Source organism: Kogia breviceps, chromosome 5 (assembly GCF_026419965.1).
Source record: "Kogia breviceps isolate mKogBre1 chromosome 5, mKogBre1 haplotype 1, whole genome shotgun sequence".
Classification (NCBI taxonomy): domain Eukaryota; kingdom Metazoa; phylum Chordata; class Mammalia; order Artiodactyla; family Physeteridae; genus Kogia; species Kogia breviceps.
Genome location: NC_081314.1, coordinates 144,184,599 through 144,207,678, shown reverse-complemented (window position 1 = coordinate 144,207,678; position 23,080 = coordinate 144,184,599).

The following is a 23,080-nucleotide window of genomic DNA, read 5'->3' as shown; positions in this document are numbered from 1 at the left end:
AAAGAATTGAAAGCAGGGACTCGAACACTTATTTGTATGCCAGTGTTCACAGCATCATTATTTACAATAACCAAAAGGGGGAAACAACTCAAGTGTCCATTGATGGATGAATGGATAAACAAAATGTGGTATATACATACGCTGCAATATTTTTCAGCCTTAAAAAGGAAAGAAATTTTGACACATACTCCAACATGGAAAAAACCTTGAAGACATTATGCTAAATGAAATCCATCAGGCTCAAAAAGACAATATTATATGATTCAACTTGTATGAGGTACCAAGTGTGGTCAAATTCATAAGTAGAATGGTGGTTGTCCAAGCTAGGGAAAGGGGAAAATGAGTGGTTAGTGTTTAATGAGTACAGAGTTTCAGTTTGGGAAAATGAAAAATTCTAGAGATAGATGGTGGCCATCTAAATGGCCATCATGAGAGCACCAGCTAAATAAATCATCTTTCCAAGCATGCAATGGAAATTTTTGCAACTGTAAGAATAAATCAAGATGTTCTTTATATACTCATATGGAAAATTTCCCAAGATAAATAGTTGAATAAAAAAAAGCAAGGTACAAAGCAGAGTATATAGTATGCTATGATTTGCTTTAAAAATGGGGGGAGAATATGTCCTTGAATTATTTGTATATGCATAAAACTCTCCTGGAAGATTACACAAGAAAGAAATGAAAAATATTGCCTGGGAGAAGAGAAATGGAGCAGGGAAAGGAGGGAGGCTTTTCACACATTCCTGTTTAAGTTTTTATTGACAACCCTGTGAATACACTATCTGTTCATATAGATTGCTAGAAACCACATTTTAAAATAAGAATAAAATAAAATAAGAATAAGCTGGTTCAACAATAACCAAAAAAAAGTGATTATGGGGTATTTTTACTTATATTGAGCATCTGATGATGTCTAATTATTTAGATGCACTGTATTAGTTTCCTGAGGTTCCCATAACAAATTACTACAAACTAGATGTTTATAAAGGAAGATTCCCTCACAGTTCTAGAGCCCAGACCTCTGAAATCTAAGTATTGGCAGAGCCATGCTCTCTGGAGACACTAGGGGAGGACCCCTCCAACTCTTCTAGCTTCTGGTGGTTGCCAGCAATCCTTGGTGTTCCTTGACTTTCAGATGCATCACTCCAATCTCTTCCTCTGTCTTCCCTATGTGTATGGCTCTGTGTCCAAATTTTCCCTTTTGTAAGGACACTAGTCATATTGGACTTAAGACCAAATAATTTAAAGTTTATTATATTTGCAAGTATACTATTTCTAAACAAAGTCACATTCACAGGTTCTGGATGGATATGAATTTGGGGAGGACACTATTAAACTCAGGACATGCTCTAAAGATCATGCTGGTGTTTCAATATAATCATCATCTTTCATGGCCCCATCATAGAAACCTCATGTCTTTCTCTCTCCCAGGAAGGTCGGGGTAGAGATGCACCCATAAGGAACACCTAAATGATCTAACACAAGAGTTGATACACCCCTACAGTTCCAGGGTTGGTTTGTTCCCATTTCCTTGAGGCCACTTCTTGAAATTGTGTAAGGTGGAGCAGCTATGTCATGGCTACTGTCTGGTCATCATGTAGTTAACTTCTTCCACCTGGTGGAGGTTTCAGTATCTACAAAACAGCTCAAAGAATATGCTTCAGAATATTATCTATAGCCCTTGAGGAGGAACTAAAAGTCCTTCACTTTGTATAATGACTAAACTTTTTATTTTGCCCTGTTTGACTATTTTCCTTCACTTCTGCATTTTCTCACTTCTCTGATTAAATTTATTCTTTGGCTAAAGTTTTCTGAGACAAGAGGCAGGCAGAGGACATGCGGCACGGGGGTCAGGGGTTTGTCCCAGGAAGGCCCCATAAGGTCCTGCTCCATTTCATAATGAGAAGTCATTGGATAGTTTTAACAAAGGAAAAAGTATTATCTGATTTACATTTCTAAAGACTCTCCTTGCTATTTGGAGAATGACGCATACTGGAGCTAGAGTGAAAGCAAGGAGACGACAGTGAAGAGGCTAGGGCAGTTGTCTAGAGAGGCGGTGATGATGGCTTGCACCAGCTTGGGAGCTGTGGGGATGAGCCAAGTGGATGGGTTGGGGAAGTACTTTGTGGAGGGAGAGCCAGCAGGACTTGCTGATGGATTTGGATGTGTCGATAATGGAAAGGGAAGAACCAAGGATTACTTCTAGATTATTTTTTCATTTTATAGTGAGGGATCAAAAGATCTGTTTTGAACTTTTTGGTTCAGCAGCCTAGTAGACCTTGAAATAGAGATGTCAAGGGAGCGGTTGCATATATGCGATTAGAGCTCAGGGAAGAAGTCAGGGGTGAACATCAATTTGGAAGTCATCAGCATTTAGATGTTATTCAAAGTCATGAGACCATAAAAAAAACACCTGAGGGGAAAACATAAATAAAGAAAGAAGGATCGTCAACCACCAGGAGTTTTCCAACATGTCATCTGGTAAAAACAAGCAATAATGAAGGCAGTTTGAGGGGGGAAGAAAATCAAGAAAATGAATCAACTTGGAAACTAAAGAAGAAACTCTTCCAAGAGAAGGAAGTGGTCAACTTGATCTAACACTGCCAAGAGGACCTATGAGGTAACCCATGTGGATGTCTTTGATCCTGACAAAATGGTAGTCATTAGTGACCTTGACATGAGCTGATTCCATACTGTGCTGGGGGCAGAAGCTGGACTGAATCAAAAAGAGAATGGAGGAGGGATTGTGCATATAAAGTGCTGTTCTTAGCACAGAGCCTGGCACAGAGTAAGCTCCAATGAATGATAGAGTGTATCACTAGGCATCACAGGACATGGATCCTCTACAGCCCCAAGTGACTCCTAAGCTGTAGATTGCTACAGATAGAAATTCTAAAGTTAACATGCTCTCCAAGATGCTACATCACCCAGGAAAAGGGTACCAACAGAGGAACTTGACCAGGACAAAGTGTTTTTTTAATTTTAAAAAATGTAAATTTCTATTTTCCAATCATAGTAAAAAACCGATGGTCAAAGCTACTAGAAAATACATGATGTAAGTGAAGAAGCTACAGAAGCTTGAGTCCTAATGTGCGAAGTGGGTCCTGAAACATGGGTGGGAGGAAGTGCACAGTGATTTGGAGGAGTTGTGCTGGTCATGTAGACCCAAGTACATACCTCCCTAGATGAAGGAGTTGTCCTGTGAATAAGTTTGTTTTTTTTTTTTAACATCGCATGCCCCGATGTCTCAGCACTTCAGTAATGTCATCAGAAATGAGAGATGTTAGATGTGTGACTTAATTGGAAGACCACGCTCGGTGACCTCTCCCACAGGCTGTAACAGCATGGTACCAGATCATCCTGTACATGGGAGGAGAGGAGAACCTTCTTCCTGCCATCATTATATTCATAAAGCATGTGAATTCAGCCAAAAAACAAAGAAGCAAGCCAAATGCCATGGCCTCTTGCATCTCTGAGCCCCAAAGTTCTGAGACAGCAGCTGACCAGCACTGTCAGATGCTCCCCCTGTTTGCCTTGCCCCTTGGGCTCTGATTCCACCGTGTTGGGACATGAACAACGTGCTAGCCCAACCTAGACCCACTTCTTTCCAAGCTCTGCAGAGATCCTTCACCCAGTGAGCCAACCGATGTGTCGATATGTCTGATAAAGAAGTAATCATGTGGAAAACGGAGAGCATCTCTCTCCATTCCCTCTCCAAGCCCTTGAGGCGCAGAAGAGATGGATTCATTGACTCAAAGACTCAGATACTCTAGCTACATTCTGCACTTCCTCGCTCATTCAACAAAGGTATATTAAAACCCTATTACTGGCCAGAAGCTGTTTTAGCCAACAATGCACAAAACAACAACACACAAGGCAAAATTTTAGGGGCCCTTATGAAGCTTATTTTCTAGTGGCAGAGACAGACAATAAACTAGCAAAGGAAAGAGACTATGATACCCATTTTGAATATTAATAAATGCTATCAAAAATAGTATAACAGGTGAAGGAATAGAGGTGGCAGGAGTGGCACATGGGATGATTTCAGATATGGCCGACCAAGAGTCCTGTCCGTGGAGGTGCCGTGTCACCACTGAACTGGATGAAATGAGGGGACAAACCTGGTGAATATGTGGAAAAACAACAAGGATTCAAGGGAAAAGTTACTGCAAGGATAAAAGCCCTGGGGCAGGGATGAGCTTGGTATGTTCTAGAAATTACAAGATCAGTGTCAGTACATTCCTCTCTGGAGGCTGTAAGGAAGCACTTACTTCCTGTTCATTCGAGTTGTCAGAATTCAGTTCCTTGTGGGTACAGAACCAAGGTCTCTGTTTCCTTTCAGGAAATCAGGGCTGTGCCAAGCTTCTAGAAGCTGCCACATTCTTTAGCCCATGGTCTCTTTTCTCCATCTTCAAAGCCAGCAACGGTGGTTGAGTCCTTCTCACATTTTATCTTTCCTACTCACCTTTTGCCTTCTGCTTCCACTTTTAAGGGCTCGTGTAACTAGACTGGGCCACCAGATAATCTAAAATAATCTCCCATCCAAGGTCTGCAACCTTAATTACATCTGCACAGTCCCTCTTGCCATGTAAGGTGGCAGTCATAGGTTCTACAGATTAGAGCATGGACATTTTTGGGGGGCCATTATGCTGTCAACCACAGACGTCGTGGCAATAGATGGATTCCAGATGTATTTGAAGGATATTTCCAACAAGACAATGGGTGAAAGATGTGAAAAGGAGAACCAAAACCAGATGGCCTGACTCCAAGTGACATCACTTACTGACATGGGAAGCAGTGGGCTTGGGGAGAAATTTAGCACTGATGGGTAGATTTGAGGTGTCCGTTCAACATCTAAGTAAGATGCCAAGTAGTAATTTGGATAACAAGTCTGAAGCTTAGCGGGAAAGTCAAGGACAAATATAAAAATGTGGAACTATCAGCTTACGTCTGGTTTTTAAAGCCATGCGATCTAGGGAGAGATTGTAGATAGAGAAGAAAATCAAAGACTCAGTCCAAAATGAACTAACATTTAGACATGACAAGAAGAGAAGGCGTCTAAACAACCAACAAGAAAAAAACATTGGAAGAGAAGTTAGTAAAGTAGGAGAGGGAGAAAGGAGCCTCATGTAAACCAAATGAAAGATTTTAAGGAGGAAGTGAGCAACTCTTCCAAATCTCACCAATGGGTCAAGCAAGACAAACGCCACAATATCCATTGGATTTCATAAGATGGTGGTTGTTGGTGATCTTGACCACTGTGATCCTAACAGGAGGATAAAAGGTTGTTGGAATTTGGAGGTGAGACAGTGGACTATAATTTGGGGCAACTCTTTTGAGGAATTTTGCTATAAAGAACAGCAAGTTGAGTTGGTGACAAGAGTGGGATGAAAAATCAAAGAAGGACAATGTTTTGGTGTGGGAGCTGGTCAGCATGTCTGCTGATGGGGGTGACCCAGGAGAGAAGGAAAAATTGATGGTGCAGGAAAGCCACCTGCAGTAGCCAGAAGAGAGAGGATCCAGGGCACTCTGGAGGGTGGGGTTGAGACACAGCGGACCCTTTATCACAAGAGAGAAGGCAGAGGGCACAAGTCAGACAGAGACTCTTGTTGGGCTGGCAACTGAAATAAAACATGATCATCAATTGAGAGTGATTATCATTCAGCAAATACTTGCTTCCTTCCCCCAACATCTCCATCTGAGGAGTAGACTTTCCCACCATGTTGATGTGGGGTTTGGTCTTATGACTTAGTTTGGCCAGCGAATGTGAGATGAACAGAGAATTGAAATGACCTTGCCCAGCTGGGCCTGGTCTCTTTACTTCTCCCATTGTCATGAGAAGAATGTTTCCCTGACCTCCAGAATAAGAAGAGACACATGGAACAAGCAAACCTGCTGATCCATAGATTGGTAAGCACAATCACAACTTCTTACTGTTGTATGCAAGTACAGGGATTTTTGTACTTGCTTGTTACACAGCAAAAACTGACTGATACAAAAGGATATTGGCAGTTCCAAGGAGAGAGGAGAAAGTGTGAAGTAGTTCTCTCTGGATGTAATAGAAAGAATTGAATGGAGGAAGTAACAGGATAGCTGGGCAGTGCTGAGGAACTACGTGAGGTCATGTAATGAATTCAAAGCGGGACCAGTCAGCACTGCTGGCAATTGTTTCTAGCACATTTGGTTGCTTGGAAACAGGTGTGAAATAGTCAGAAAATTTACTTCAGCCATGGCTGAAGTTGCCAAGCAAATCTGAGAAGGGCAAAGAACTGAGGGTGTTCACAAGGGAGTGATTATAGTTAAGGATAAGGAACTCTAAACTGCGTTAAAAAAAAAAAAAAAAAGGAGTAATGCTCAGTGAAAAAGGAGGACCTAACCTTAACCAGTGGACCCGGTGTAGACTAAGCATTGTGGGGACACGGGATTTAAGTACATAAAGATAAAATATAAGGAGTTTCAGATGAATATATTTAGAATTAAAATTACGGAGGTCTAAAGAATGACCAAAAGAGCAAGTGCTTGAGGTGAAACAGAGAAAACCTGTGTGTGAGCAGTGAGGAAAGGAAGGAGCTGAGAAGGAGCTGCATGTAGGTTTGTCATGAATCTTGACTCACTGAGAACCTAGAGCAGCACTGAAGACAATGTGAAGTGTTCAGTATCTATATTTTCTCATATGAAGTTGGAGATAGATATGAGTCCCCAGAGAAAGAATAAATTAATTTTACTCACTTATCATAACCACACCCCTCCCCATCCCACAGCCCAATTCTTGCCCCTGGGGTGATGCAATGAAGGCTACATCAGATCTTCCCCTACACGTACTGCAGTTGCAAATGGAAATATGCATTTGAGTAGTTTAATAGGATGGCTTGTACAGTAGCCCTCCTCCCCTTAAAAAAGAAAATTAAAACTTATCTCCTATCTAAGAAAAAATAGAGTTGGACAGGAAAGTGGTAAAAAACAGATTTTATTCAGAACTATTGAAAAAGGGAAAAAGAGACCTCAGTATAGACCAGGTTCATCTCCGAGTACAGAGTGGGCAATTGAGAATCACAGCCAAGGAGCAGGGTGGGTGCAGTGGAGGTGAAATTACTGAGAGGAAACACCAGGGGTAAGGGAGGGTTCTGGGTAAACTAACCTATCAAGACTCTTGCTAGAGGCAGCCCAGAGTGATCAGACATCATCTGGGGGATGGTGGAGGATGAGGAACCTGATCAGATATCAAGGATGGGGCTTCTGGTTAAACTGACTTAGCAAGGGTCTTGCCAAAACTGGCTTCTAGAAGGAAGTACACAGATGAGTCTAGGAGCACGTGCAGGAGCCCAACTGAAGTTGGTCAAGGAAAGGATTTTTGTCACTCCCTAGGGAAAAAAATTCCCCTTGGAAAGGATCCTGGATTCTTACCTTTTAGAATGTAAATAAATGACTCCAAGAAGGAGAGGAAGTGAGTGTCTCCAGCTTGAGAACCCAGGGACCTGCAAAGGTGCTGAGTCCCATCCCCACCTTGAAATGCAAACACACATCTCCAGGGAGGTAGATCTCTCAGGACAGCCTCTCTCACTGTCTCATCACCCTTCATCTTCCAAGCCTTGTTCTTTTAGCTCAGGTCCCGAGTTTCAATAATATTTGCTCAGAAAACCCTAACTGTACAGAAACATAAAAATATCTTCTCTACAGTTGCCCAGACAATAAGAATGAACTAAGTGTTCAAACCTTCAATGAGCAAGGAGAAGTGACCAAAAGATGAGCTGAAGATGGTGACAAGTAAGTGTGGTGCGACGGCTGATTCTATGTGTCAACTTTCCTGGGCCATAGGGCGCCCAGACGTATGGTTAAACATTATTCTGGGTGTGTCTGCAAGGGTGTTTCTTGGTGAGATTTAAAAAAAAAAAAAAAAACCAGAAGGTACATATATGTATAACTGAATCAATTTGCTGTAGAGCAGAAATTAACACAACATTGTAAATCAACAATACTCCAATAAAATATATAGGACAGGAGAAGTAAAGGTATATGTGAGAAAATGAAAAACATTTTTGAATCGGTAGACGGCAGTAAAGAACGTTGCCCTTCCAGTATGGGTGGCCTTGTCTAATCTGTTGAGGGTCTGAATAGAATAAAAGGCTGAATAAGAAAGAATTCTTTCTCTCTGCCTCATTGTCTTTAAGCTGGAACAGCCGTCTACTCCTACCTTCAGACTGGGATCCAGATGGGACCTTGTACAAATCAGCTCTGCTGGTTCTCAGGCCTCTGAACTTAGACTAGAACTTTACCATCAGCTCTCCTGGGTCTGCAGCTTGTCAGCTGCAGATATTGGAACCTCTCAGCCTCCATAATGGTGTGGGCCAATTCCTTAGAGTAAATATATATACATATTTTAGAATATATATATAGTAAATTTTAGTGTATATATAGAAAGAGAGCAATATATACTATATATTTAAAATAAAACATATAAAATATATAATATATACAAAACATTATATTGTATTATAATAATATATCCTATTATAGGAGCTATAAATAGATATAGGTATAAATATACAAATATATTCTATCGATTCTGTTTCCCTGGAAAATCCAAGACTAATACATATGGTAATGGCAATTACCTCAAAAGGCCAGAATCTTCGAGGAAAGCAGGGAGAAAATGGTCAGGGAGAAACCACATGAAGCAGAAAGGACGCTACCCCGGCTCCCAACCTGTGCTCCATGGGGAATGGGAGAAGAAACAGCCACCACTCAAAAGGATCGCAGTATCCTCAGGGGAGAGCAGATCTCACTCTGGGAGAGAAGGGAGCTTTCGGAGAAGAAATTGAAGGCTCAAGGGATTTTGAGGATGACAGACTCGATTGCAGAGGATACACCGGAAGGTTTTGAGTGGTAAGGAAGGGACAGGAGACTGAATCCTATTAAGGGATATAAAGAAATTTATGGGGCACAAATCAGGGTGGAAAAAGACCACCTTAAAGGCTTGGCATTCTGGTGGAGACTGACCTAAATGAGATGTACATACAGAGTGATGAGATCATTTCTGATGGCCTTTTAGAAGAAAGTGACTAAGCAGCTCTAATTCCATCCTCGGGCAGGGAGGCTGGGGGAGGGAGGTCCCCTTAAATATTTCAGTGATACATGAGCCCAAGAGAGGCAGCTCCTCCCGCAGGAATCACTGGCTGTGCCCTTGGAGGGGGCTGTAGGGACTCTGACCAGGCAGACTCTGCTCAGGTCGCCAGTGACTGGCTCTTACTACCAAGAAAACAGGAGATGAAACTCAGGACTTTGGTTACAGACTGGAAGATGATTCAGGGTCAGTGTCATCTGAGGAGACCCTGGCCTTACAAACACTCTCCCTGAGAAGATCCTCAGTAACCCATCCCCCACGAATCATGGAAGACCCAGCCCAAGGGCAGGTCCTTTGTAATGTTTCCCACCTTCTCTGCTCTGGGCTCCACCCTGCTCCTCGTTGGAACCTGCTCCTCCCTAGACCACCTGTCTGCTGCCTGAGCATCTCTTGGACTACCCCCTAGCCCACTGGTAATGTTCCTTCCTCTTCCAAGGACTTCTGTCCCCTTGGAGCCCTCCCTCCCTTGCACCGTGAATCAGTACCCAATCCACCACATCACTGTCTTTGTACAACCTTTCCTGGGCTTCTTTGCTTCACACACCATCTCTCTACTCATTCATTCAACATTATTAAGATACTCATTCATTCAACATTATTAAGAGCCTGCCCTCTGAAAACAACTCTTTCTAAATTGCCTAAAGGATGTGTTCTTCTCTGGAAAACATGTATGATAGACCGCTGGCCACAGTCCCATCTCTGGGTCATCTTTGGGGTCCCAGTCTCGCCATCCTTGACCGCCTCTCTTAGCATTATCTCTTCCTAAATGTGAAAAGTCCTTGAGACGCATTTTTTCCAAATAACTCACTGCTATATGAAAACAACAGCAAAATCTCCCAGACCCCACTCCCCGAAGTCGACTGTCCTCAATCACAAACTTGCTACTTGGTAATGAGGCTAACAGCTCACTTTTCAAAACATTCATTCAAACATTTACACAGTTGATGCTACATTATCTAGTCTCTTACTTCAGCTGTCTGTTCTATGTTTTAATTTTTTAAGAAGGCATCAATTACATCTTTATATCACAGCATGTCACATTCAGACAGACGTTAACTATTTTTATCTTAGTGATGAAATAAAAGTCAAGGGTACGTCAGTGCTAACCCAACACATGACCAACTGTAGCTAACGTGCTCTCACCACGACCTTCCATTGGTCATTGAAGCTTAGAGTCGTGCATTTTCCAGAGAACAGATCCAAATTTTGCATTTTGCAGGTTGCCCTTGTGCCTGCCCACATTGGCCCTGAAAAGATGCATGAGTTTAGAGCCTGTTACACTCATTCATTTTTAGGTCTCGTTACTCCCATAGACCATGGAGAGGACCACTTGCATATCAGTGACAAGGGAAGCATGCTCATCTATACCCCTGGGCTTCTTCGTTCATTCGTTTCCTTATAATTATCATAATCAAAGAGCAGCTGAAAGCTCTGCACAATTTCTGAGCAGTTTACCAGTAAAGCAGAAAGACTTAGTCTTCAAATCTGGGTACCAAAGTTATATTCATCAAATCTGAGCTTTTTCAAGTCCTCCTCTTCTCCTCCTCCCCGATCTTCACTTGTTTGATTGTGGAGTCAATCGATCAATAGGAAAAGGAAAAGGGAGATGAGGGTCCCTGAGGCTTTCTGGTGGCCTGAGTACCACCTCCTCGACCCCACTGTCCCCTGATGTGAGGAGTTAGGGGAGCCCTCAGACTCATCTTGCACTTTGCAGCGCCCTTCCACTCCCGACTCAGGCAGCCACCTTTAGTCTTTCCCGTTTGTGCTACAGGGTCTTCTCGGAAGCTGGGAGAGAAGGAGAAGGAAATTAATGTCCCCATCAGTGGGGATGGAGCAGGTGACAGGTGCTGCAGCCTACTGTCCTTCAGGGGGTTCTTTCCAGGGGCTCCCTTACCCTTCCTCAAGGAGCCCTCACTGGGTCAAGAACATCCCCACTGGCTTTATAGATGAGACTGGTGACATCCATGCCTGCAGATTGGCTTCCCCCTTCCCTGCTTTCCTCTCTTGCTCCCTAACTCCCGCCTTGTGGAATCACCTTCTTTGGCCTTTGGTAGGGGAGGAGACTCACACTAAAAGTCTCCCCCTACCCCATCAATTTTGCTATGTGTGTCCTCAAGAAACTGGGTGAGGAGGTAACTGAATTTATGAGCCAATTTTGTTAAGTGACAATTTTGGATCATCTGAAAATTTCCCTAATTCCTCAGAAAGTCCTGGCCTGTACCTTGGCTGCAATATAGCCAGTCTTTGAAGAAACACAAAGTAGACAGACCCAAGAAACAAAGATGCCTCTCTCTCTCAGACAATATTAGCTCATGTGAGAACCCAAACACAAGTCTACAGGGAGACCATGGTAAGCAGCAGCCAGCCTTAAAACAAGACGTTAACAAATCAATGACTTGAAAATTGGATGTCAACAATATCTTATTCTTTGTGTCCTAAGGAACCTTGGAAAATCAATGAATATTTATTGACTACTCTTCAACTGAAGATAGCAAAATAAAGGTTCTGAAGCAAATTTGACAGGATACTTCTGTAGTCCCAGAAAAGCTATGTCCCAGAGCAAATCAAGGGTTTATCTTAAAAGTCAGATCATCCAGCAGTGGTAAATCTCTCCTCAGTTATTCTAATTTTTATATAACTCTCACTCACAGTGTTTGCTGACTCACATGACAGAAAAATGTTTTATTAAAGTTTTCCTCTATTTTTTAAATGAACACGAATCATGTCATAACAACAAGTATTTAAATAACAGTCTATGTATTAACATATAAAAATATACTTTGGAAAAATCTCTATATTAAAAAATATTTATAAGCTTTAGGCATGAATTTCTATAATTCTAGAGTGTTTTGGTTTGGGGGGGTGTTTGGGTGTTTTCAGTTTTGTTTTTTGTTTTGCTTATTTGTTCATTTGCTCATGTGTTTGTTTCCTGGTACATGAAAGGGATGATCTAAAAAAAAGAGAAAAATAGTTGTCAGAATTAGGGTACCACGTTGTTACTGATAAGCTTAAAGGTACAAAATATATACTTTTGAATTATGGGATATCAGTGTTAGGATCTAACATAGCTTTTCAAAAACTATTTAAATGAGAGAAGTGCTTTTGAATATCTTAAGTTTACAGATGACAGAAAAGTCCATTCAGAAGGGGTAGGCACAAAGAAGTTTATGTAAACAGCCAGAAGAAAAGCAGCTAACTTTTAATATGGGCATTTATAGATAAGTAATGCATGTGTGGAAATGGGTTGTAATAGTCTGCTCAGTCTGCCACGCAATATACCACAGAAGTGGTGGCTCTAACTAGAGAAATTTTTTTCTCCCAGTTCTAGAGGCTGGAAATCCAAGATCAAAGTGCCAGGAAATTTGATTCGTGGTGATGTTTCCTCCTGGCTTGTAGAAAGTTGCCATCTCACTGTGTGCTTGTATGGTCTTTCCTCTGTGGGCGTTTGCTCAGAGAGAGAGAGAGAGAGAGAGAGCTCTCTGGTGTCTCATCCTCCTCTTATAAGGACACCAATCCCTTCGGATTAGGGCCCCACCCTTATGACCTTGTTTAACCCTATTATCTCCCAAAGCCCCACCACAAAATACTATCATATTAGGGTGAGGGGCTTCAACACTTGAATTTTGTGGGAGACACAATTTAGCCCATAGAGGGGTCATGCCCTTTGATGCAATAATGTCTCTTTTTAGAATCTATACTAAGGAATGATTCTAAAATCATCATTTATGCACATGGAAAAACATGTGCATAAAGATTTTTACTTGCAGGAAAAAAATACAGTACTAACCTAAAGTGTGCAACAACAGTAAGGAACATAAGGATGACAAAATCACATGAAGAAATATTATGTAGCCTTTAAACATGGTAACTACAAAGATGTACAGCAACAGGGAAAGAATTTACAATATAATGGCAGGTATTTTTTTAAAGTGTGAGGAATTGAGTAAATCTAGCTAGGATCGAACTGGGTTTCGGTTGTTTTTTTTTATTTTTACTGTTGTAGAAAGTGGCACCTTTGCTGCACGTAAATGCTGAATTCAGCACTGGCAGAAACACATTTTGCAAAAAGACAATGTCAAGCCCAGCGCAATAATTACCATGAGGCTCTGATATCACTGATAATTCTCCAGCAGTAAACAAACTTCCAAGGAATGTGTAAATATCCAGTTAAGAAAAACAACAGATGGGAAGAGACAAAATGAATACCTGAACATACCTAAACAGTTTGGGGGATTCCTCTCTTTTCCTTTTGCCAAACCTCCTTCAGAAGCCACATGTGACTCTGTGGAATGGGGGAAACACAGAGATATTTTAAAGCTAAAAGGATAATCATGAGCAGATCGTCTAAAGACTCTTACACTTTCAAGTGCAACGCCATATGAGTAAAGATTATTTTGCTTATGAGTAACAATTATTTTGCAATGTCTACTTTACTTTTCTGAAATTAAGTCCATAGATAATGTAACTTAACTACATACCTAAATTTCAAAATAAAAAAACTCCAACATAATGCCCTGTATATGATATAAAGGAGGTATACACTAACTATTAGAGAAATGCAAATCAAAACTACAATGAGATACCATCTCACACAGGTCAGAAAGGCCATCATTAAAAAGTCTACAAATAACAAATGCTGGAGAGGTTGTGGAGAAGAGGGAACCCTCCTGCACTGCTAGTGGGAATGTAAATTCGTGCAATCACCATGGAAACCAGTATGGAGTTTCCTCAAAAAGCTAAAAATAGAGTTGCCATATGATCCAGCAATCCCACTCCTGGGCATTTATCCAGACAAAACTATAATTCGAAAAGATACATGCACCCTTATGTTCATAGAATAGTAGCACTGTTCACAATAGCCAAAATATGGAAACAACCTAAATGTTCATCAACAGATGAATGGATAAAGAATATGTGGTACTTCCTAGAGAAATGGAAATAAAAACAAAAATAAACAAATGGGACATAATGAAACTTAAAAGCTTTTGCACAGCAAAGGAAACCATAAACAAGACCAAAAGACAACCCTCAGAATGGGAGAAAATAGTTGCAAATGAAGCAACTGACAAAGGCTTAATCTCCAAAATTTATAAGCAACTCATGCAGCTCAATAACAAAAAAACAAACAACCCAATCCAAAAATGGGCAGAAGACCTAAATAGACATTTCTCCAAAGAATATATACAGAATGCCAACAAACACATGAAAGGATGCTCAACATCACTAATCATTAGAGAAATGCAAATCAAAACTACAATGAGATATCATCTCACACCGGTCAGAATGGCCATCATCAAAAAATCTAGAAACAATAAATTCTGGAGAGGGTGTGGAGAAAAGGGAAAACTCTTGCACTGCTGGTGGGAATGTAAATTGATACAGCCACTATGGAGAACAGTATGGAGGTTCCTTAAAAAACTACAAATAGAACTACCATACGACCCAGCAATCCCACTACTGGGCATATACCCTGAGAAAACCATAATTCAAAAAGAGTCATGTAGCAAAATGTTCATTGCAGCTCTATTTACTATAGCCAGGACATGGAAGCAACCTAAGTGTCCATCAACAGATGAATGGATAAAGAAGATGTGACACATATATACAATGGAATATTACTAAGCCATAGAAAGAAATGAAACTGAGTTATTTGTAATGAGGTGGATAGACCTGGAGTCTGTCATACAGAGTGAAGTAAGTCAGAAGGAGAAAAACAAATACCGTATGCTAACACATATATATGGAGTCTAAAAAAAAAAAAATGCCATGAAGAGACTAGAGGTAGGACGGGAATAAAACACAGACCTACAAGAGCATGGACTTGAGGATATGGGGAGGGGGAAGGGTAAGCCGTGACGAAATGAGAGAGCGGCACGGTCATATATACACTATCAAACGTAGGGTGGATAGCTAGTGGGAAGCAGCCGCATAGCACAGGGAGATCAGCTCGGTGGTTTGTGACCACATAGAGGGGTGGGATAGGGAGGGTGGGAGAGAGGGAGATGCAAGAGGGAAGATATATGGGAACATATGTATATGTATAACTGATTCACTTTGTTGTAAAGCAGAAACTAACACACCATTGTAAAGCAATTATACTCCAATAAAGATGTTTAAAAATAAAAAAAGAATATGTGGTACTAATATGTGGTAGGGGAAGGGGTAGGATGGACTGGGAGTTTGGGTCAGCAGATGCCAAGTAGTATATATAAGATGGATAAGCAACAAGGTCCTACTGTAGAGCACAGGGGACTACATTCAACCTCCAGTGATAAATCATAATGGAAAAGAATATGAAAAAGAATGTATATATATAGATATAATTGAATCACTTTACTGTACAGCAGAAATTAACACAACATTGTAAATCAACTACCTTTAATGAAATAATTTTTTAAAAAAGTAAAGGAGATATAAAACAGAAGTCATTGATAAGACAGCAAAAATAACACCCAGTAGGACAACACCAGAAGACACATGAAGTAGTCAAATCCCTGAATCTACAATAAGAATTACCAGGGATGCAGCAGCTATAAATCCAGATGGATCCCAGTACGCTGTAATAGCAACTCAGATACTAGCAGTGCCATCAGTGATGCAGTTTTCCAAAATGGCAAACAAGTCTTGAGGAAGCTCCTCCCAAAACCAACTTTAACTTTCCCTTGATTTTCAAGGTAGCTTCATTCATAGAAAATTAGATGTACCTTACACCCATGATAAATATACTTTATAATTTTTTTTATTGTGAAATATTTATAGTGAAATATAGGCTCAAGTAAACAGTTATCACTTATGTAGGTGTCCGATGGGACATTTGGAATTTTTCAGGCTTTTCCCCAGTATTGTAGGACATCTAGGAACACGCCCTCATCTGAAAGTCACCAGAACTGTCAATCACTAAGAAGTTCAAGCATTGCACCTACACCAGAAGAAGGGCCACGCCTCTGACCAAAGATACCATGACTCAGAGGAGGTCGCAGGGCAAGTTGGCTGCAAGCCCAGTCGCTTCTTTGCAGGGTGTTTCCTCTGCATCATGTTTCTGGGGGCTTCTAAGCTCCAAACAGGGAAAATCTAACTCTGCAACAACCCCCCCCCCAAATTTTTAAAAATCGTCATGATTACCTTAACTGTGCGTCTTTGAGCCTCAGCTTGTGTCCCCTTGGCTGGGGACACTGTGGAAACAGGTGAGCCACGGAGGGGAGAGTGGCCACAAATGTGTGTTTTGGTCAACGGGTCTCGACAGCCTGGAGGTTCTGAAAACAATGCGAACCACAGCCTAAGAGCCAAACCAATTTCCATGTTCCCTTGCTGGTTCTGGAATAAGTCGTGCATTCTGCAAACACTTATAGACCACGCGGAATGTGCCTCTGCCCCGATGGGAGCAACGCCAGGGCCATGGAGGAGCAGGTGGACGAGAAGCCCGCCCACCTTCACGGGATTTAATGCGAAATCAGGCAGGTCAGTAATCAATTACACAATTACGTCATTAATGCAAACGAAGGAGACGCCCAAAGTGACATATTAGCGGCATGGAAGCATTAACCCAGCAGGGAGGGAGTCAGAGTTCCATTAGGGAAGCAGAAAGTTCCGAGTGATACAGAGTAAGGGATTAATTACCAGAATTCCACGTCCCACATCACAGGAGATGCCGGGGAAGAAAAAGTCCAGAAGCAGAGGGTTAGATGGTCAGAAAAGAGTCACTCACCAGGGCCTGCGAAGGGAAGCTGAGAAGTCCACCACAAGCGAGGTCCCTGCAATCAGGCCCCAGTAGAAGAGTGGGGTGGAAGCGACGGTCAGCAGCCACGCAAACTTGAACCCGGGGAGAAACACGGCCGCCTGCCTTTCTCTCAGCTCACCCACCCCCAGGGACGCAGGCGCCCTGCGGAAGCTGGCACCCTTCCCCCTGGAGCCACACACACCTGCCAGGACCCAGAGAAGCATAGGAGAAGGTCACGACGGGGCTGGAGGGGCTGCAGATCCAGCAGGCGGCAGGCCAGCCTCCGCAGGCGTGAGCTCCAGGGGCACGGGGGGAGCCGCACACCCCCCTTCCACGTGCATTGCCTCTGGCCCTTCACGGGCATCTTTCTGTGCGGGCAGCTCCCACCCGGAACCACAGCAGGAACAGTGGCTAACTGACAGAGTACGGAAGCATCCAGAAGCCTTCACCAAGGAAAAGCTGAAGGAACAGCCGGCGTTGGACAGAGTGAAGGGAGGAGGAGTGAGTGATCCGAGCAGGACCGCAGAGCCCGGGGAGAACCTTCCGCGCTTCGGAGACCACAGTGGGATTTGTAGAGAGTGGCGCCTGGCCAGGGAGGGTTGGGGATACACCCGGCTGATCCCCGGAGGCCTTGGCAGGATTTGAGATTTCGTCCTAAGAGTGGCGGAGATGCAGGGGAGACGTTGCCCTGCACAGAGGGTAGGCAGGGCACCAGCCTAGGAGTCCGAAAGGCCTGGGTCAGGAGGCGTACGTGTTGCTCTGTGACCACAGCTCATGAGCTCACTTTGTTCATTGGAACCGCACAGGACTGAGCGAGGATTTAGGGCAATAACCCACGAAACGGCCAGTGTGCGCGGGGCAGGTGGGCACGCTTCTTCCGCAAAGGGCCACATAGCGACCGTCTCAGGCTTTGCGGGCCAGATGGTCTCAACGGCTCAACTCTGCCATCAGGCCTGAAAGTTGCCACAGAAAACATGTAAACATTGACTGGGTTCCAAAAAATTCTTCCTCGTGGACACTGATGTTTGAATTTAACATAATTCTCACATGTCGTGAAATATTCTTCCTTCAAATTTCTTCAGCCATTTAAAAGCGTACAGACCATTCTTAGTTCACGGGCCTCTTATAAAACTAAGCAGCGGCTGAGTTTGACTCATGGGCTAGAGTGTGTTGGCCCCCGTGGTAGACACAAAAGTAGCGTCTCTCCCCTTCACTTTGCTCTTTACACACACACGCACACACACTCATGTATATACACATCACGCAGACACACGCACAAACACAGAACACACACACGTGCACGCGTGCACACCACACAACCGTGAAGAGGCTGCTGCCATAATATAAGCCTTCGTGCTGCCTGCATTTCCTTTAATTCAGTCCAATTTGTACATTCTGAGGAGAACAAACAAAACTACCTCAACTGGAATTTTTTAAATTGGTTTTTGATTTAGACAATCACGTGCTATGATTTGAACCACCGCAGACTTTATTAGCCGTGAAATTGAAGCAGTTATTACCAAGAGTTCCCAAATTAAGTTACTCTGTGAAACATCCCACATTCTTTAGGTTTCTGTAGAGAAATGTAATCAATACATTCTGTACTACATTTTCCCCATAGACTTTACTGGAATCTTATAAATGTTCTGCTCTGTCAGCACAGTATGATTTATGAGGCCGCGCGTGACTCTCTCATTCTGAAACCGTTGGCTGAGCAACGATTATCACAAATCTTCCCACCAGGCCACAGGGTTCTGAGTCTCACGGTAGTTTTAGAAATAACACGTCTCACCCAACAAAAGAAGGAAGACAGTTGTGTGGGTTTGCTTCAGCTCAGGACTCAGCCTGCTGCTCCAAACTCTGCATTTTCCAGGCTGAGAAGCCAGGGCACCTGCTTCATAAATGTTGGGGAGGGAGTCTCATGTGAGGCCCGGGCCTGTGGCATGATTTACAGGCTGTGCACGGTGAGAATTAAATATTCACCATCTGCAGGAGAACGCAGCTCCCTCCAGATGCTGCGGGGATGAGGGAGGCCTGCACGCACTCAGAGCGGGGCAGCCTCGGGCCTAAGAACCGGGCCATGTCAGGTGAAGGCAGGGCAGGGCATGTGTGTGTGCGTGTGTGTCTGTGTGTGAACATCTCCACGAGGGTAAACACCGGAAGGGACTTGAGGGGTCCACGATTCAATCCCTTTGTTCTGCTGAGGTGTCACCAAAGACATGACCTACTCCAGTTCAATGCAGCCAAATTCCTTTTCCCCCATGTGTGTCCTCTTTTGCTAAGTGGATTCACCCCAAAGAGAGGAGAAAGCAGAACCCTAGAAGGCAAAACGTCTCTCCCCGTGATGTCACAAGCACAAGGCTTGTCTCCATGCCTTGATTTGTTTCCTAAATGTTGCCAAACCCTCCTGGCTGGGTGCCTTCTGTCTGCCTCTCCCATCCATTGGCCGCCCTTGCCCTTCTCTACCCCGTGTGGGTGCTATCAGTGGGCTCCCTGGACCCCTGGCTCTGGATGAGCTTGGTGAGCAGGAGAGTGCGGGGAGGTGGCCTCTTTGTCACCTGACTCCCTCCCTGCCAGCTTTCCAGGGCTTGGCTGTGGCCCTCTACCTGTGGCCCAGCAACCGTCAGAGATCCTCTCCTTACAGGGCCGGCCACCCCTCCTACCCCGTCAGCCCTGTGGATGGTGACAGCTCCTCGGACATACACATCCTTCACAGGCCTGCTGAACCGCCATCTCCCCCATCCTACGTGCCCTTGAACCCTCCCTCGTGTCTTGCCGCTCACCTAGTCCTCTCGTCTCTGAACTCCACGTTCTCATCTGTTCCACAGAGAGGATTCTCCTCCCTCTTTGCACAGGACACGTGTTCTTCCCCAAGGGCATCATACTCACTGAAATGGCAGGCCCAGATGCTGACACAGCACCTCCTGTATCCTCGGCAGCATCCATTCACCTTGAGGTCATCACCACCTGGGAACTGGCAACGCAGCTCTAATGCCCCTAATTGTTTTCCAAGAACAGGGCCACATAGAGCAAAGGAAGTGCTTCTACTGGACCTCTCCAATTACCTCCAATGTGTTGACATTATGACTTGAGTCCTACTCGTAAGTAAACGATGAAAGACCCTTGACTCCATAGGGCAGGCTTGGAATCTGACAGCATAACCAGGGTCAAAGACCCTTGGAAGCGTGGGCAGGTGCGGTCTCCCTGGGTAGCCTTTTATGACTCAAGGCTTTGAGGAACGTTTGTTTAAATACATCTGGGCCTTCATCAGCCATTTATGAGCAGAGAGCCGTATCTATCTGAGAAACACCCTTGGCCATGATGTTTTGACTCCTTTCACCCCTTCCCCTTGAGCCTGCTTCAGCTCTCTACACTGCAGGAGTGAGAGATAAATCTACCACATCAGCAAAATCCCATTATCAGTTGAGAGCTGCCCTGGGGTTTGCAGGACTCCTAAATAGAAACTGGCAAGTACACAGACATAACACTGAGAGAAAACATGGATTGCGTGCTTGTGTAGAAGAGCCCACCCTTGACACATCTAGGTCATTTCCAAGTAGTTAGCTCGAGGTCAGCACTGTCCAGAAAAAAACTTTCTGCAACAATGAAGGCTGTAATCTACGTGTCCAATACAGCAGCAACTAGCCAGACGTGGTATTGGGCACTTGACATGTGGCGAGTAGGATTGTGGAAATAAATCTTATATTTTACTTAATTTCAAATAATTTAAATGCAAATAGCCACATGTGTCTATGGTATTGGACAGAGCAACTCTAGATAGTTTTGTTTATAAAATATCCATACCTCTTGCAAAATAAAAACTAGCCAGGGGTCCCTTTGAGAAAACTTAATCATAGAATAAGCTACTATAAGAAAGAACCTGTTTATTTGTGACACAGGAAAACTTCCCGAGCCTGATAAATGAAAAAATATTATAGACTGATTCCCCAAGCACATAGCAAATTGAAGAAATTTCTCTGAAGATCATTTGGCATTGTTCTCCAGAGTTTAAAACGTGAAGTTCAACTATATTCTACATGCAACCCCCCACCAACTTTTAAAATAACCACAAGAATACAATTCTTATAGCAGGCAGGTGGCAGATATTCATTATGCTTCAATATACTGCGTTTCCCAATATTGACTTGTTTGAGGTCAATATTTACTCAGTGCCTCCAGAATGCTAGGTTCTGTAAAGGTTACAAAAAGCGTAAATGACATGACATTTGCTTTGTCTCGGGATCCCTGTTCTGTGGCAATTTAGGGAGAGTAAACTATGAAGCAAAGAATATGGAATTCACTCACTGAACAGCTCTGCTTAACAGGAGACCAGAAGGTCTCCTGAACCTTCCTTCTGGGCTTTATCCTTGACTGGTACCCATTCAAGGATGGTGGCAGGAGACAGGATGACATTGACAGGGAGTAAAGAAGTTATTATAATAAACAAGAGTCTCACTTTTAAGCAGTTGAATTGTCCATTTTTCTCATAAAAAGGACTCTTTGGAAAGTATCAACTGAAAAAAATGCACAACGTGGGAGTTGTGAGTTAAGTTTTATTGGGGGCAAAATGAGGAGTATACGCCAGGAGACAGCATCTCAGAGAGCTCTGAGAAACTGCTCCAAAGAGGCGCGGGAGAAGGTCAGTACATATGTGATTTTGTGGTGACGGGGGAGTCCATGCCATCCAGCGCATATTTTTTGCAGACGGTTTCTGCTGGTCTCGTGAAGGTTACTGCTAGTCACAAGGAGCAGACGTCACCATGAAGGATTTTCATGTGTTTTCTAGATATGTGGAGATGCAAGAATTAGGCTCATAAAAATCATCTCCTGAAAATAACTATCGGAAGGCCTGTTCTGCCAGTTTTTTCTAGAGCACAGAGTGCCTCCTTCCTGATCTCTACCCTGAACTCCTTTCAGACGGTGTTGAAGGTCAGCAGCTGCAGTTGGCTCATAATTTAATCCTTGTAAATCTAGATGGCAAGTGCCAATTTGTAGGTGACAGAAGTGATATAGCTACATTCATGGTGCTTTGAAATTTTGCATTTTAGTTCTACACTAAAGAGAATAGTGACCAATTCCCTCACATTCGGGACACAGTCTTAGAAGAGGTGATCTTTTTCTTAGGGTCCTCAAAGTAGCGGGCATATACAAACTATTTGACAACCCATAAAACAGGAACACGGATAGACCTGGAGTCTGTCATGCAGAGTGAAGTAAGTCAGAAGGAGAAAAACAAATACCGTATGCTAACACGTGTATATGGAATCTAAGGAAAAAAAAATGTCATGAAGAGATTAGTGGTAGGACGGGAATAAAACACAGACCTACTAGAGCATGGACTTGAGGATATGGGGAGGGGGAAGGGTAAGCGGTGACGATGTGAGAGAGTGGCAGGGACATATACACACTACCAAACGTAAATTAGATAGCTAGTGGGAAGCTGCCGCATAGCACAGGGAGATCAGCTCGGTGCTCTGTGACCACCTAGAGGGGTGGGATAGGGAGGGTGGGAGGGAGGGTGATGCAAGAGGGAAGAGATATGGGAACATATGTATATGTATAACTGATTCACTTTGTTGTAAAGGAGAAACTAACACACTATTGTAAAACAGTTAAATAAAGATGTTAAAAAAAAAAAAAAAAAAAAACAGGAACACCACCCAATCAGAATGGATAGTGTACGGGCACCACCCAATCAGAGTGGGTAGTGTAGGGGCACCGACCAATCAGAACAGTACAGTACAGAACACAGCCCCACGTTGTACCAGCAAATAAACCTTGAGTTATTTGTCATTTCACGGGAGGGGGTCCAGGGTAGAGACCAAATGTGACTTATGATGAAGAAATACTTTAAAAATCATGATAGTATACGGGTACACTTTGTTTTATTACTCTTTGCTTTATTGTGCTATGTAGATATTGCAAATTATTTACAAATTGAAGGTTTGTGACAACCCAAGTCTATCGGCTCCATTTTTCCAAAAGCATTTGCTCACTTCACGTCTCTGAGTCCATTTTGGTAATTTTTGCAATATTTCAAACTTTTTCATTATTATTATGATCGTTATGGTTGTGGATGAAAAACGTTGCCTGCCATATCAGCAAACAAAGGGTGGTGCAGCCATCAAGACCTCAGCCACTGCAGCCCCCCAAGTGGTGCCCCCGAGGGGACTCAGGATGGGAAAGAAGAGGATGCTGGCGCCAGAGAGCTGAGGTGCACATCGAAGGAAAGATTGCAAT